The following is a 16282-nucleotide window of genomic DNA, read 5'->3' as shown; positions in this document are numbered from 1 at the left end:
GGAAAACTAACATTTTCCATTTACTTCTCAGCTCCGACTGTTCGCTGATCAGGGGAAGGAATATCTGAATGGTGTCTTTGAGCTCTGTGGTTTTGTATTCAAGTGTGTATTAAAGAAAGATGGTTATGATGGAACAGGGAACAATTTTAAGCAAAATTATGCATAGCCAAGCAAGTACATACACAGAAATGCAGACAGCCTAACTCTGACTAATGAAGTTCATAAAGCAGTGTTTAAGTGCTTTTTGGATTGCAGCTGGTCCCAAGAAGGACCCATGTGATCCTGGATCTTAAAAAAGCTGAATCTCCTGGCTCTAGTTTAGTTCTCTGTGCATGAACTCTGCTCTCTCTCCACCACTTCATTCCTCAAATATTCTACTAAATAGATCAGGTCATGTTGCACTTTTTGTCTTTCCTTGCTTTTATTAAGCATGTCCCAGAGTTAAATGTGTGTGTTTTTTTTAGTTTTGTTGGCTGAGTGAATTTTTATTTGTATTTTTTTTGTAAGAAAGGAGGGAAAAAGACCTGATGAAATATATGCTTCTCAAACTCTCCTAAAACACAGAGTGATGTATTGGCATCTGGCATGTTTGCCAGTGACATAAGTTTTATGATTGTGATTTCACTAAATTCAAAGGGAACAGAATGCAAGTCAGCAGTGTTATAATGCTGTAAACCCACTGTTGGGTTAAGATAATCAAACTCTAGTGTCTGTCTTTCACTGTGGATTTATTCCTGTTTTCTGTGTTGTCAGGAGAAGGGAGGATGTGACTGATGTGAATTAGTGTCTTTAAAGGCATAAAAAATGGAAGGAAGAGGGGTAAAGCAAATTATCCCAGTTGTAAGTATTTGTAAACCCTTTCTATTGTTTATGAATTTAATATACAACAGCTTGAAACCCTGAGTGCCCACGTTTGTTCTGCAAGGCAGTTGTAGGTAGTGATCCCAGGAGGCTGTTGTATTTTAAAGCAGACCAAGTCCTTGTTAAATCAAACCCTTGAAGTTATGAGTTATGCATACAATTCTTGTATTGAATCCTCTGTATTCTTGTTTGTATACAATTCTTGTATGCAAACCCTTCACCAACCTTATGAAAAGCTTTTCAGATCAACTGCAACATTTGGGTGCCTTCATTGACAACATGTGTTGTACTTTAAAGTCCAGGTTTTATTTTTTATTTCAGTCTTGGAAGACTGAGCAGAACAAATTCCAAGTGTGTAGTTTGCCTCCATTGCCTGCATGCCCAGACCTCACTAAGAGTGGACTGGTAAAGCTGTCTGTTGAGAAAATTGCTGTTTAATGAATTAAACTGGCTTGGCCAAAGGTTTCACTCCAGAGTGAGAGCAGTGGGGCTGGGTGGTAAGAAGAGGAGACCCTTCCAGACTGCAGGGATCACATCCTGCTGTATCCTCAGCCTCTTCAGGCCTGAGTCTTGACTGTTTTTAGCAACTCAAAGTGATGACTTTGAAGTTATCTATTGAAATGACACAAACTTGAGCTGCTTTGGGGTAAGTGAAATGCCCCATTAATTAAGTCCATAAGTTTCACCCCACATAGTATTTTATTTAGTGTTTTGCAAACAAAATGTCATTTAAAATGCTTCCAGTGGGAGTTGACTAGAGGCTCTTACAGAGTACAGATTGCTGTAATAATGGCACTAGAATTTGATTACCCTTTTAAAAAAATGTACGGCAGGACACTTCAGATCATACCATGGAATATGGTAAAAACTGAACTGTACCTGTCAAACGAGCAAAAACAAATTGTAGTGTAATATACACTTCCCTACTTGTATTTCCTCACTTTCTACCATATTTTGGGCTTTTTTCTGGGAGTCAAACAAACATTAGCGCTAATTAAAACCTTGTAACGGTGGCTTTATGTAAATGGGATTGTCATTTCATGTGGTGAATTTGACATGCAACATATGTCACTCTGTGTTTGGCTGTTCCCCCTTTTGGAGGAAGGCATATAAAATGGGGATTATCTTCTGTTTCAAGGCTGATGGCTTTTAGGGACCTTTTGGAATGTACTGTTTTTCTTATACTGAGCATAATTCACAGAATGCTGAGGAAGCCTGCAAGGCATTGTCTCCACCTAGAGATAGGTTATTAAAGTTCTACTCCAAACTGTGTTTCCATATGACCTGTGTGACTTCAAAGTGAGGTTAAATCTTAGCAGCTTCATAAGTGCCATTTGACTGTTACACAACTGTTTGGAACTTTTGCAACTTTTATGTAGAGAAAAGTACTTCTTTTGGAATTTCTGAATCACCAGAAATATTGGCTGCCATTAGTGTGGCTGTAAGTGCATTTCTCTTTAATGTAGATATCTTTGTATGGGAGGAAATTGAAATTGTTTTTAGACTGCATTAAAAATGCACCTTTTATGTAAAGAAATGGAAGGGAGGAAATTCCCAAAGGAATCTGTCACACTGTTCTGATGCCTCTGTATTTAGAAGCTCCAATATAGTTACACTTACCCAACCAAGTGGCCTCTGCACACATGCGTGCTGCATTCCCTCCCAAATTTGCAACAAAAGAAAGGTGAAATACTGTTCAATTCTTGGAACTGAATTCAATTTCAGATCGCAATACCTTCTCTGGCCTGGGAGGTCTGTAAGCTTCAAACTGCTGTTATGTGAGATGGACAAACCAGACAAGGTGATATGTTCTCATCATGGTCGTGTGTCTGAAATATTTATTGTCATTTGTACAGAACTTTTGTCTTTCAAACAGGCAGGATGGTACTGAGATTGTGGAGAATGTTGTTTTTTTCTGAAACACTTCAAGGAGTTGGAGTTGTGTATTTCATTGCTAAAGTGTGTGTGAATCAATAGTTCAGATCATGTCAGGCAAGTCTAATTCAGGTCTGTCATTCTTGACAGTGTCACTTTAACAATAACTTGGGCTCTATCTTTCTGTGAGATACTTGAAAACACAAACTCAGTGGAAATTGTAGCTGGTTTGTACCCAGTATCCTAAAGGAGTCAGGGGTCTGAAAGCATGGCTTACTCTGCCTTTGCTGGTTGCTGTCATTTATCTCTGTGACCCCAGAAAAGGAAAATGAAACAAAATTTCAAACACATTTTTACGCTTACAAATGAATTGTCTCTTTCAACCTGTTTGCAGACCTATGCACTATGTATTCTCTGAGAGCTGGCTGCACTGAGCATGCTGGCTGGGAGATTACATGTGCATTTGGGATCATGAAGGTGAGTTTTGTTGTCCCTGATATTCATGTCCATGGGGACTGATGGCCTGAATGCAAAAAAAAAAAAAGGAGAAACACATGTTCAAAAGCTGACTTTCATTTGCTGCTAGACTGCTTTGATTATTACAGGACACCACCTCTGTGGGTTTCTGCCTCTCCAATTTTTTTTTATCTAAAGTTCTGAAAGACATTATTTTGTTTGTAAGCTGTGTCATAAACAATGCATTTAATATTTTTGTCTCGACTCTCATTTTGTAACACAATGATAACAGATAATTTCTCACTGTTTCTCTATTACTTCTCAAGATAGCAAACAGCTGCTGCATTTATTATTAAGATATCTCTGCATACATGTAATTTGGCAAACATTTACGAATTGTAAGGTCGCCAGATATTTCAGTGCAATCTGTTACAAAGATTAATCTCGTGAGTTTGCTCCTAGACTGAAGGGATAGGGGGAGTGGGAAGTCCCAACACTTCAGTGGCAGAACAACACTAGCATTTTGCTGAGTGGTAGATGCTCAGTTTTCTCTAAGTATTAATGGAATTTAGGTAATCAAATTTATTTCTGTGCCATGCCTGCTCTGCTATCATAGAGCATATGGTATCAAGGATGCAACATGTTTGGCAAATGTTTATTTATGAATTTTTCTTTGCCAGTACAATCTGTATTCTCCTGTTTGATTGTTAAATACACAAGTCCAGTGTCTGGTTGATGTTCAGTAAATATCTTATTTCTTCAGAGTAACCATGTATATGTGTATAGCCTGAGCAATATATGTTCTGAGACTCTCTAAGAGGAGAATAAACTTGATACCTTTGAACAGATAGTCAAATACAAGACACTAGCTGAAAATGTTTGGTGGCTCTGGGTTGTTGCAGAAATAAAGTGATGGAATTGTTATTTACTTAGGAAGAACACGCCCAAAATTTTGTTCTTTCTCTGAACATAGTGGAGGAACAGCAACAGTAGGTCTGTCTTTCCTTGGATATCCCTAAATTTCACCTCTTTAGCAAGCTCTTTGTAGGAGGTTATTCTAAACAGATATTCATTTGCTATGTCTCAAACTTTAGTGAGGTAGCTTTTAGGTAGAAATAAATTGGTAGAGGCAAGCAATAAAAATAAATCTTTATGTAAGTCATATTAGGCCTTAATACTTGTTTGATTCCAATTTTCAAGGCATTTGCACAGTTAAAATTAGATATACAGTGCAGAAGATGAAGATTTTTTTTTTTTTGTTGCCCGATCTACATTTTTAAAATTGATATAAAAGAATCTATAAAGAGCAGGGCAGGAAGTTGCTCCTATGTATGGAAGCTCTAGCAAAATTGTTTATTACCTAATTTGGTTGCTGCTCTCAGTGGAGGAGACCAAGTTTTGTAAGCATGAGAGTGTCCATGTATTTTATCTCTCAATATCAGAGAGCTGCAGTCCACACCCTGGGTATGTGTATGGTGAGTGACTCAGTGCAATAGCTCAGGAAAGCTCGGTTGATCAGCACTCTTTTAGGGCTAGGCTAAAAAATGTTCTAGCCTGTTCTGTGTGCTTTTGAATATCCTTGATAATATTGCATCTATTTATGCAAATACCTGAGCTTGTATGTTCTATCAGTTGCCTGCAATCACTAGACCAATATTATGTAAGTTTTGTTTCATTTTTATTAATAATGAAATACACAATTAGGACATTCTGAAAATAGCAGCTGTTTCTGTTGGAATTGGAGTGTGATTTTAAGGAATTCTAGTGGAAAAGTATTATCATGCTATAAAAGAGGGCTGTGCATGGTTATTGATAAACTGTGTGCATGCAGAGACAGAGAGTAACTTCCCTCTTACAGTTTTAATGGTCTCTGAAGCTACTGTGCTGTAAATGCCTCTGTTAGAATATGAATCTACCCACTTAATGTGGTTATAGTTACATGGGAGCACAGACTAATTTCTTCAGTTATTAAATTATACATGAAATTACCTTGTCCTGTTTCCCACTTGCACAAAGACAAGGCTTCTCCTTGAAAGTGTTTTTTTTGTAAAATACAGGTTTTAACTTCCTTATTCCTTTATTTTGAGTTCTTTGGCTGCATAGTCATTTTATAGCTTTTAATATACTAAAACAAAGTTGTTTTGATTCTTTACAGTGTCTGACAATAGCTCAGTTCTGGTAAAGAGGCAGCTGGAAACAGCTGGTTGATCCCAAATAAACTACATAAAGCAGCTGGTGGGTCAGACTTCTTTTGAGAGTTTGCACTCCACCTGGGTCTGTGTTTCATTGCTCTGCTTTGTATGCAGTACTGCAGACTGCTCTGCATGAACCTAAAAATGTGTCAAGTCCAGTTCAAAGTTTATATGACAAAGTTCAATAGAAAAATTCAGGGTAATTATTCAACCACCATCTGACTTTTCTCTTCAAAACTGCATTTTTTGCTTACATGCCAGATATACGTTAGAGAAGTCTGATGAAAGTTAGGTCTACCAAGAAAAAAGGCATTATCACATAGTCATTCTGTATAACATTCTGCAATATTTATTCATAGCTTTGTAAAACAAAAGGAAACTTGGCAGAAAAATAATGTTTTCCAAGAGTCTGGCAGCTAATATTTGGCTACATCGAGTACCTCACAAAATATTAATTACAACTGCAATTTAGCCTCAGATTACTAGTACAAGTTGAATTGTTGAAGGAGAAACTTTCCATGTGAATCTGACTTTAATAATTTTATTTAATTGTATTTCCTTTTCCAAATATGACTTTTTAATTCCATTTTGAAAACTTCTGCTGTGTCAGAAAGCTCTGTGATCTTTTCACCTCTAAGTCTCCACAAGGGTTTGTTGAAAATCTCATCATTGGGCTTGAGATGGAAAGAAACAGTTTTAACCTATTTAATAATTTAGTTGATGCTTTCTTCTTCAGAGCATTGGAAAAACTCCTGTACTTTAAAAGCAAATTTAGTGGTCTAGGGGAAGGAACTTTGACATTTGCCCCAGAATGAAAGGTTCTTCCTGAAGTCAGACTAGAAACTGGTGAATACAAATGCAAATTTCTCAATCCCTTCTGACTGTAGGGGGAAAACATTGCTCTGGTCTCAGTTCTCTCATGGTACAGATCCAATCTTGAAAACAATGTGATGGTTGTTGCCAGATTTTCCTACTTGACTATTCCTATGACCCTGCTTTTCATTTCCTTAAGGCACCAGGTGTTTTCAGGGCAGGAATTGTAGTTCTGAGTGTGAGCAGTTGGGTTGTTCTATAGTTTTTGGGGTTTTTTGGTGCTTTCTGAGTTGGCTTTCTGTGGTTATATAGTTGTATTCATTAATTGTAAGTAAGCTGCTTGAAATGCCACACTTTCTAAATTGAATTTGCACTTGAATCAGTCCCCCAGAATGATTTCTAGGTGTTTTTAAATGGCTGCAATCTGGGTTCATTAGACAGACTGTATTTTATGTGTCTAAAAAACATTTGGGTGTTTAGTTTTTGTAGAAATTTGCCTCTGCCAGTGAGATGCATATCACAGTCTTACAGATACATAATCAATAAACCAGGAATTCTGAGCCATGTTCCAGATCTCCTTCCAAGCTTTCCAGCAGTATTTATTTAGTCATTAGCCATGGCCATGCACTTATTGATCTTCAGTCTACAGCTAATTTTTTTCTTGTATTTTTTTCTGTATAACTTGGCTGCACAGATAGGTTTGGTAACTTCAAACAGGCAATTCCTTTAACCTTCTTATGAAAATGAAGGGACTTGTTGGAGTTCCAGTAAACACAAGCTTTTTCCTTTTTATTTCTTCATGGTCAGTAAAGCTTATCTTGAGTTTCTGGGTGGTTATAGCATTGATTTATTGTTAGTGAGCCCTGACTTAGACACCTGACTTGGTGTTGCTATGAAGAAAGGAAAGCAGGAATTATCTCCCACTCTACTTTTCCCCTTTTATTTAGGATCTCTGTTGCAGGGCTAGGTGGCATAGTGTTTTCATGGCCTGAAAGAGATGAGTCAGCTAGAAAATGTCTTGAAGTCTGAGGAGAAGCAGCTGCATGTTGTCTTTCTTGAGCTGTGGGCCAGCTCCATTGGATCTGTCAGGAGTGTGGGGAATTTGTAATTGCTGGATACCGTGCACTACTCTGTGCTCCTGCAGTGACACACTAGAGCAGGGACTGCAAACGGATTCCAGTAGGAACCCAGAGAAAGGGAAGTGTCTGGAAGGATGATTTGCTTTCTTAACAAGCACTTAATGATTTCAAAGCATAAATATTTAGAGTAAGTTGCTGATGTTTCTCAGAACATCTGTTTTATAGTAAAACCAGGGTGCTTTTATGTTATTTCACTGCTTTTGATGGCAGTACCATGGCTCTCTGGGGTTGCTGTGCAAGGCACTGGGAGCTCCTCCGACAGTCCAAGCAATGCAGAATGTTACCTGCAGAATAACATGAAATTACAGCAGCTGAAAGGTGTAACATCATTTGGAAGATTACATAAAAGCTCGTTATTCCTGGGTATCTACATGAGCAAAGCAATGACCTCCTTTGGACACCTCTTGCTCTCAGCTGGGATGGCTCAACCAAACCAGCTCAGGGCAGTGACATGGCATGGGACAGCTCTGCTCAGTGTCCTGGTGGAGGCTGGCACTGACTGACCATCTGCTCCTGCTCAAGCCTCTTCTCTTGGCTCCTGCTGTTGCTACCACAGATGAGCACATTAGAAAAACATTCTTTGTGGTGGTGAGGGTGTGTCATTGTGTTGAGACAAAACTAAGTCTCTGAAATCACCCCCTGTTCTCATTAGTTCTCTCAATAAATGCATTCAATGAAAGTATCTTAATCCAGATAAATATTTCTGCTGGTTTGGTGTCTGTGTTTTCCTTCTGAAGTAGCTCAATGTTTTGTTCAGGGTTCATCTCCCTGCTGGTAGTCCCTAGACATTGGAGCAGTGGTGGCCCTGCTCAGGAGCGGCTGCCATGTGTGTTGATATGAAATGAAGTGACAAATGGGTGGTTTCTCACTCACAAAAAGAGCTGGAGTATTGGGTATGGCCTTGCACAGTAGGTTTTCAAGCTAGTGGTGTGGTGTATCTGAAAAGCTGAATAATTTTCTGACTTGAAGATAGGAGCTCATTTATGCTTTTCAGTCCTCCTATACAAGTGCAGAGGGTCTGCAATGGCCTTTGTAATATTTCAGTTTGATTTTTAAGACCAGGATTGAAGTGTTTGCATTAAACTTCAAGGTTTTGCTGCTTTGATGTACAAGATCTGCTTGCACTAACAGGGGTGAATAGAGACCTTACTTGCTGTGAAGTAATGTATTGTATTTTGTGAGAGAATGAACATTGGCCTTAGTGATTTCTCCAAGTCAAATAATGTGGGGTTCTTTGTGTTTGCAATATTGCTTTTATTAGCTCATAAATATCAGCTGTTTGTCCTGGATGTGAACTGCCTCAAAAATGGCTGAGATGGTTATTTTTAGTGGGTTACACAACTTTTTTGAAAAATGTAAGAAATTATGATTTCACTCTTCAGTGCTGCAAAACTGGATCGTTTTTAACATTATTGGAATACAATGCAGATTTTAATGGTAAAAAATAGTTTTGGGAATTTAAAAATTATGCACATGAGGATGTTAAATACAATGATGGAGAGAGGATAAGAGCCTGTGAATAGAAAGAATTTGTAAAATTTTGTAATGTTCACTTGTATACTCTTGTCACAAGACAGGTATTTGGGAAATCTCATCTTTCTTGAAAGAAGCTGATTGTGAAGAGAAATGTTCTCTCCCTGTAGTATTTCTGCTATTCCTCTGCCTCCTGGATACATCATCCCAGTGCTTTTTCCAGGTACTTCTCTCCCTGTCCTACCTTGACCCTGGGCAGGTTGCTAGGGAACTCATTAAAGTTGTGGTGGAAACTGATCTAGGGCTAATCAGATTGCTCTGTCTTGTATTGCCTTTCCCTGTTTTTGCAATCTTTGTATTTCCAGATTAACGCACAACTGTGTGGTGTGATGTGGTTGGATGCCCCATATGCTCAACAATAGATGTCTTCCAGCTGCACAGGCTGTGCCTGTAAATCAGGACAGACATGGCCATGTCCATCCTACCTGTGCTGGCTTCAGCTGCTCTTTGTGCCACTGCTGAGTCACAAAGTGCCATCTCAGGCACGAGCAGAACAGACTGAGCTCAGCAGCACTTGGTGGGAGCAGTGGGTGCAGGAGGGTTATTTTATGCTTTAGGGCTAAAAGCCTGCAAATGGTGGTACTTGTGAAACTGCAGTATTTTTCTGAAATGCTGATGTGACACAAAATTTGTGAAATATAGTTTTCTGGAATTTCTGCGTACTGTCTTCAACCTGCTGTGGGAGGGAGGGGTAGGCTTAATTATTTCAGAGTGCAATTTCCTTCCTAATTGCATCCAAGTCTGGTTCCTGTTTGGAAGGCAGATCGTGGAGAGGATTTTCTGATGACAGTCCTGGATGTTTTCCATTTTCACAGATTTAGCTGAATTTTGCATACGACTGTGCAGATATGCAGCCTTTGGAGTGGTTGAGTTCTGAGCCCAGAATGATGAATCTGATACAAATGGAGAAAACTTGTGAAAAAGTCCACTTCTGACTGGTGTGTTGAGAAATAAAGAGTTGGTTTCAGTTTTTGATATTCTCATTACTAGAAGCTGAACTTCCATTTAATATCTGTCCTTATACATGCATTTTAGCTTGTTTAGACTTTTCTGGAAGCTTTGTCAATAATTTTAAGACCACTGAGCTTAATAATCATATTCAGCAGGGATCTGGTTTCTGGCTTGTCAAGTCAAAAATGGTTCTCAATTTGTCTTGTTCTAGATGCCTTACTGGCAACTCCTGCTTTGTACACTCTCACTTCTGCCTAAAACATACTTGTGTGGGTTTTGTTTTCTTTTTTTTTTTTTAATTTTTTTAACCTGTATTGAAAGTACATACTTGGTAGTTCATAAAAATTTGATTGGTTTCTCATTTCTCCATCTATTCTCCATAATGATTAAATAAGTAAGATGGCATTATGAAGAATCCAGGATGAGCAGAGTTAGACTATACAATGTAGGTTCTAATTATACTGAGAACAGATGAAATCCTAATTATAATTTTGTAGTCTAACATGATAAAATTCTTGATAGTAGTATAGAAGAGAGTTTATAAGAATATAAACATTTCTGATCTGAAGGGGGGAAAGCACATGATATGTAATGATGTATTCTTAGCATATGGCAGTAACAAAGTTCATTAAAACCATGTGAATTACTTATTAATGAGGCTGACTTGTAGCTGATAAAGTCAAGTTCTTTTCTATTAGCAGATGCAGATAACAAGTATCCAAAGGAATTAGAGAATCACCAAGGGAATTCTCTGGAACTCAATATTTTTTGGTTTGGTGGATTTCTGTATTTGTTTCTTTCCCGCAGTGCTCCTGGGCAGTAATGTTTTGGCATTCTGGAAAAAGGCTAATATTCCTCTGGTATTTTATAAGGGTAATAGGATTATCTACCTGAATACTAGAGTTGGCCAGTATGGCTGTGAAATAATGAGTGTCTAATGTGGTCCTTGATGAATGCAGTTAAGAGGGATATAGGTGAGAAAACATGACTTTTTGATGGACAGTAGTGTCATAGTAACTTTATAAAACATTCTCATTCAATTGCAAGTTTGGCTAATCCATTAAAAATAGTACTAAAATAAGAGAGATCATAGACATAAGGGATTTTTAACATTTAACTCCAACACAGCTTAAATAAACAAGAAAATTAATTATGCCCAGTGTAGCAAACTTGTATTATGTAAATAGAATGTACCTTATGGTAATTTCAAAGGGTAATTTTAAATAGGAAGTGGTCACTGCACTTGAATAGTTCTAGATTCCAGAAAATGATGGCCTTGATAGTTTGGTGCAATAGTAAAAGTAGTATTTAATCATTACTTACATGTACAGATATCTCTAGAACAATGAGAGAATACTAAACAACAGCCCCAGGTCCCAGCCATTCTGCAGAGTTTGGGCAGCTAAACTCAGTCAAACACACACTTGCTCTGTCTGAGGGCTTTTGATTTTGTCATGCTCTAGCAGAAGTTAAACATTTGAGAAAGGACCTGAGTTCTGGGAAATAGTTATGAAAAAAGCAAGAGGATGATGATAATAGCTAATTAACAGTTTATGATCTCTCAGGGTGAAATTGCCCTGAAACCTTTATTTTATTCCTAGATTTACAAAAAGGGAGCTGTTGAGTAGAAGCAGTAGTTTCTGTATTTGACATTGTATGAGGGCTATTTGGATCATCTTAGTCTGAGTCCAAAATGTAACTGGAAAATTGGTGAAGGTGCATAAAAAGTGGTTAAACAATAAAATGTACATTTAGACTTAATAGGTGCTGCTGTTTTTCTAAAGGGACACACTTTATTTTTGTGAGACAAGTATTTTGTTGAGATTTGAACAAAATTGCCTTTTTTTTTTTTTTTAAAGAATATAGTATAACTTGGCAATATTGTTGTTCTGTAAAGATTATTTCCAAGTGACAAGTAAACTCACACATTTTACTTCAAGAAACAAGTCTTTTTTTCTTAGGAATATGAGCATAAAAATACGGAAGAAAAGGCAGCAGTAGACAAACCACATCCATGTAATTCATTGGAGCCAATAATGATGAATTATCACAAATCAGCTTTCCAGCTATGTCATTCAATGACCTGTGGTATTTATTTATTGCTTTGTTAGTGAGGTATGAGAAGAGCAGCCTAACAAAAAAAAAAATCATTCACAAAAATTGAGCCAATCAGTCCAGAAAAATGACTAAATGATTCTTGTAGTGAAAGTTTACTAATTAAAATAAAAGCTTCAGGATAACTGTGTGTTGTTGAATGTAACCAATCGGTGGCAGCTCTCCCAGCTCAGATGCAAATACAGCCTCTGGAAACTAATTGACTGAGTTGTTTTGGTGTTGCCAGGGCCTAAATCCTGTCATGTTTGTCTAGGAGATGAGAAAAAGCTTTTCTGTTTTGTGCAAATTATGGCAGATTTGCACACTGTAAGTAAGACAATGATGTAGGGTTTCAGCTTCTTCGTGGTGATATAGGATATTACCACTTGAATGAACATCAGGCTGGCTTGGTTTTCATTACAAATAATCCATGAAGGTAGAATTCCATTATTGTTTAAGGTTTCCAATTGCTGTAATGTTTAACTTAATTAAATGAATAATGGCAAAATGTGTTTGACTTAAAAATGTCCTACTTAACCTCATGCCAAAGTAAGCCCTGTGACATTCATCCTGCTCACAAACATTTTTACAATGAATCATCCAGTTTATTTTTAGGTAAACACATATTCACAGTAGGCAAAACTTTCCCATGAATTATTCTGCAAACAAAATCCAGCCCCACAGTTAGATGACCATAAATGGACTGAAAATCATGTTTTTGCAAAGCAAAGGCATAAAAACTGTGCTTCACTGGCCTCTTACTTAAGTCTTGTACCTCCTGGAGGCCACAAGTCATGAATTGGCCCTTTGAATGGAAGGATAATTTAATTAATTCTCAAGAAATCAAAATGTACATTAAAGACTAAATTCCATTCCATTGTGGAAATAAACATAATGCTCTCAGTGAGCCATGACCAACACTAAGATTTTGCACTGAAAAAAGGGATCATCCCTACTGAAACACAGTAGGGATATTGCCTCTCTTTCTCTTGGGGGAAGAGGAGGATCCCCCATGAATGATGGGGGAAATGTGTTCCATATAATTTGTTATTCACTGAACTTGCTTATGAAAATCGAAAATTCACTGAATAGAGAAAAGAAGGGGTCCACCCAAGAGTCTGCAAAATGATAGTAAGAAAAAGTAGCACTAAGTCAGTAATTTTCATCAAGCTGTTAAAAAAGAAATCCTGCTCCCAACAAGAGCAAAAGATGGGGTAAATACTTTTTAGAGGCCTAAGAACATGGCCATTTAAATCAGCATGAATGTATGCCACTTATACAGATTCTGAAGGAACATTCTAAATGAGCTCCCAGCTTGTTTTCTGGAATGAAATTTGAAAATACTCTCTCTATAGTGCATTAAATGTGACTGTGGCAGCCTCTTGCCTTGTTGTCCCAAAATCATTCCTAATCAAGTTGTCACTGCAAAACCCCCAAACAAACCTGCCTGCAGATAAACAGTAAAACACCTCTGTTAAGCATCGTTTACATCACTAGAGTTATCTTGTTAAGGAATTTGTTTCTTTCAAATGATTCAATCAGCTAAGCAGATATTTTGTATTACCATGCAAATGAAATCGTAAAGTGTAATTGTCAGGTTTAAAAAGTTTGATGGGAAATGCAATGTTCTTTCATCTTTCATTTACTTTCGTGTTTCTTCCTAATTAATTTCTTGATTAGAATCTGAGTGATAAACTTGATTTGTACTCAAGATAGGATCCAAACATAAAGAGCTGAGTCATAGAGGTGAAATAGATAATTGTTTAAAATTTTACCAAGTTGGTTGTTTTATTTTTATGTAATTCTTTGGAGAAATCTGGATAATTTATTTTACTTTGGGTTTTTGCTTACTCAAAGACTTAATACGAATTGTTTGGGGCTGCAAATATGTCATATTAAGCCCAAAAGCAACAGTTGCTTTCAGGGCTGTAGCTACTGATAATACGAAAAAAAAAAGTACCTAGATTTGAATATTAAATTATGCTCCACATCCATAGCTCCTGGCTTTCTCTACTTTTCAGCTTAGTGATTGCAATACAATTTTAAAATCCAGCTTCTTACCTTTGGGCAAAGAAATGTCTGCTGGGTACATGATGTCTTTCTAGATGAGAGCATTTATTTATCTCCTGGTTTCACTGTTGGTAGTGATTATCTGCATTTAGATCTGCCTTTAAAGTGAGCCAATTCCTTTTTTCATTCTATATCCACTGTTCTACATAAAAAGTTAGTGGGATCTCTCATCTATATAAGACTTACCAGTTTTAAGGCTTTTTAGTGGTTTCAGTGGCTGACTTCTTACTGAGCTTCAGCTGAATTTTATTTTTGGTGATGGAGTCTCTATTCCCACCCTAGGACACTATTCACAATTCCTTATTTTTCCCATTTTACAAGAAATACCAAAAAAAGAGCAAACTACGAGGCGGGGGAAGGTAAAAAAACTCAATTGTTTTCTCATGGAGTTGAGTACAGATTTGACTGTTTCTCCAGCATTCTCTTTTTACCCTTATTGAGCTTTATTGTTCCAGGCATTTGGGGCTAGTCAAGGAGAGGCTCCCAAGGATGCTGTTCTGGATCAGGGGGCAGAAAGGAGGAAGGGAATCTTCCTGCCTGGTCCAACAGACAACCTTGCTCTTCAGCTAAAGCAGTATCCTGTATTCAGTGATGGCTTTTCTGGCACTCACAGGTCAAAATATAGAATAACATTAAAAAAAAGGAGGCAAATAACAGATACATGAGGTATTGTTTGCCTGTCCTATAAACAAAAAGACTTTTTCTTGACTTGTCTCACTGGTGAAAGAAAAGTATGAAAAAAGACTACTTGGCATCAGGAAGAGGGATAGCAATCCCAGCTGTTCAGGGACCGCAGGGCTGTACGTGATAATATTCAGCCCACAACAGAACCGAGTAAATGACAAGATAGATGTGGTTTTGTACTTTTGCAATTACAATTCCCTCAAATGTCAGAAAAAATATTTTCAGGCCATGGGGAATGAAATTAATTTTTCAAGTGTATAGCAGGATTTTTCTTGATGCAGAATTGAACTATACCCCACAGTCATGCAATTTACTTGTCATAGGCACACACTGCTTTCATTCCTTAAGTCTATATTTCCTGGAATTGCTTTTGCAATGTATGTTTTACTGGAACTGTGTCATTCACTGAGCCCTTACTTTTCAACATAGTACTTAAAAAGAAAAAAACCACAAACAACAATGAAAACCCCAAACAACAACGACAACAGACACACAAAAGGCACAAAATCTGCCACAAAAAAAGGCTCCAGAAAACAAGCCAAGTGAAGATGAAAAGGCAAATCAGTTCTGAGAGGGAGATACTGTATGTCACCTGCCATGAAATAGTCAGGCTTTCTTGTATACTTTTTTGTTTTGTTTTGTTTTTTTAAAGGGAAGGAAATTGTCTTAACTGAGTGCTCACAATGGAACTCAGGCCACTTAAACCAGTTTCAGTACTTGTTTGCTTTTGTAGTTCACTGAACAAGTTATTAGTGTGTTAATTCACATGGGCTGTAGCACTAGTAAATACTAGTGATGTCCCAGCCTCCCCCACCTCTGCTGACTTAAATATCTGTGGAGGGATTCTGAGCAAAATTGTGTCAGTTCTTGGCTCTGAATCACTTTTAGCTTATAGACAAGTTCTGTAGCCCTCCCCTCCTCAAGGACTGTGTCTGAAATACACAAATAAGTGTGCTGAGATCACTTGTATGATGCATTGAAAAGAGCTTTTTTCCTTTTTTTTTTTAAGAAAAGCTACTTGGAGGTTATAATAACATTGTTACACAGTTTCATACCCCTAAATAAGGATTGGCAATTTTTTTACTGGCTGGTCAACTCTGAACACACTTGGTAAATGTGCACTTACACGACTTTTGTTTAAACCTTTCTAAAGATAGCCTTCCTTGACCATGTTTTCTGCTGATAGTGTGGCCTTCATGTGACTTTGTGCTTTTATAAGCTGTACATTCAAGTATTGCTACTTAATTAGTTAATGATACCTTGATCAAATTAGATAAATGGCTTGGAACAATGCTGTATTCAATTAATTTTCATTTTCAACTAATTACTATTGCTCCTAATGCCTGTAATTCGAGATGTGGTTTTGTGCTGTGATATCTCATTCATTCCTATTGAAAAAAAGGAAAGCTAGATCTTTCCAGAGTCAAATGCATTTAATATCCTGAGTGTAATTACATTTAAGCTTGTTAATGGGTGGCACTGGCCATGTATTATTACACGTGACCCTTATGTAATCTGCACCCTGCTAGTGTTTCCAGGCAAGGTGTGCATCAGCCTTGTGTCTGAGAGCGCAGGTGTCCTGTGTCAGCTTCCCAGGACACCAAGAGCTGCTTC

The 16282-nt window shown here is 37.5% G+C and overlaps 1 long non-coding RNA gene across 1 annotated transcript in view; it reads left to right on the top strand.

The window, feature by feature from the left end:
- Positions 1-16282, top strand: part of LOC146433314 (uncharacterized) — a 102087-nt gene that overhangs the window by 19813 nt on the left and 65992 nt on the right. The gene's annotated exons all lie outside the window — the stretch shown is intronic.

The sequence above is a fragment of the Lichenostomus cassidix genome, chromosome 9 (genome assembly GCF_008360975.1).
Source record: "Lichenostomus cassidix isolate B80296 chromosome 9, HeHo_3.0, whole genome shotgun sequence".
Taxonomy (NCBI): domain Eukaryota; kingdom Metazoa; phylum Chordata; class Aves; order Passeriformes; family Meliphagidae; genus Lichenostomus; species Lichenostomus cassidix.
The sequence above is the reverse complement of the archived record's forward strand: the minus strand, read 5'-3'. Positions and strand labels throughout refer to the sequence as shown.